Here is a 1667-nt window from a genome sequence, read left to right on the forward strand (position 1 = left end):
TTAAATTTTTTTTATTGGTTCCTTTTAGTTATACATAATGACGGAATCCATTTTGATATAATTATACGTGCATGGGATGTATCTTATTCTAATTAAGATTCCAATCTTTTGGATGTACATGATGTTGAGATTCACTGTGGTGTATTTATATATTTACATTGGAAATTTATGTCAGATTCATTTCACTCTTTCCTATTCTTATCCCCCTTCCCTTTCTTTCATTTCCCCTTGTCTAATCCATTGAACTTCTATTTCCCCCATCCCCCCTTATTGTGTATTAGCTTCCACATATCAGAGAGAAAATTTGCCCTTTGGTTTTTTTTGGGGGGGGGACTGACTTAAAAATATGGAATGTTTCATGAAGTTGCATGTCATTCATGTACAGGGGCCATGCTAATCTTCTCTGTATCATTCCAATTTTGGTATATGCACTGCTGAAGTGAGCACTATTGATTTCTTTTTTTAAAAAATTTTTGGTTGTAGATGGACACAACACCTTTATTTTTATTATCTATTTTTATGTGGGACTGAGGATCAAAGCCAGTGCCTCACATGTGCTAGGCAAGAACTCTACCCCGAGCTACAACACCAGACTACTATTGATTTTCTTAACTGTGACTTTCATAGAAAAGTTTTTGATTTTAAAATCAAAATTAATAATTTTTCTTTTATGGATGGTGTTTGGAATGTTGTGTTTAAAAACTCACTGCTGAATCCAGGGTTACCCAGATTTTCTCATATGTTTCCTTCTAAAGTTCTGCAGTTTTTCATTTTACATCAGTATATAATCTTTTTGAGTCAATATTTGTGAGAGAATGAAGTCTGTGTCCAGGTTTTCTTGTCCTTTTATGTTTGTATGTCCAATGGTGCCACCATCATCTGTGAGAGAAACTTTTCCCACTGGATAATCTTTCTAAATTTAGATTCACTTTGTCAAAATCTACAAAATAGCTTGCTGGACTTTTGATTGAGATTTCATTGATGTGTAGATCAAGTTTGAAAGTATCAACATCTTAATCATATTGAGCTTTCTATTTCATAAATATGGAGTATTTTTCCATTTGTATGGACCCTCTTTTATTTCTTTCCTCAGAGTTTGTAGGTTTCTGGATATAGATATCATGCATAACATTGTACTCATCTGTGAGATTTATACCTAAGTATCTTTTGTGCTATTACAAATCATATTGTCTTTAAATTTCAGATTCCAATTGTTTTAGTGCTACCACAGAGAAAAGCAATTGACTTTTGTATATTAACCTTGTTGTATGCACTTATTCACTTCCTGATTTTATTTTTTTCATAGAATTCTTAGGATTTCCTACATAGATAATTAATCCAACTATGAACAAAAACAGTTTTATTTCTTCTTCCCAATATGTATATCATTTCTTTTATTATTGCATTAACTCTGACTCCAATACCACATTAAATTGAGTAGAAAGAGATAACATACTTACCTTTATTTATTTTTTAATCTTAGGGGGAAAACATCCAGTGTCATACCTTTAGGTTAACTGTGGTTCTTTTGTAGATATTTAATAGCAAGTTAAGAAATTTTTCTTTTTTTAAATTATTTTTTATTTTTACAGACTGCATTTTGATTCATTGTACACAAATGGAGTACATCTTTTTGTTTTTATGGTTGTGCACAATATAGATTCATA

The 1667-nt window shown here is 31.1% G+C and overlaps 1 non-coding gene across 1 annotated transcript; it reads right to left on the minus strand.

The window, feature by feature from the left end:
- Nucleotides 1–340: 340 nt before the first annotated feature.
- LOC124984178 (U6 spliceosomal RNA) lies at nt 341–447 on the minus strand. The gene has a single exon (XR_007108632.1). It is a non-coding gene; the product is annotated as a U6 spliceosomal RNA (small nuclear RNA).
- Nucleotides 448–1667: the final 1220 nt, after the last annotated feature.

This window comes from Sciurus carolinensis, chromosome 4 (assembly GCF_902686445.1).
Source record: "Sciurus carolinensis chromosome 4, mSciCar1.2, whole genome shotgun sequence".
NCBI lineage: Eukaryota > Metazoa > Chordata > Mammalia > Rodentia > Sciuridae > Sciurus > Sciurus carolinensis.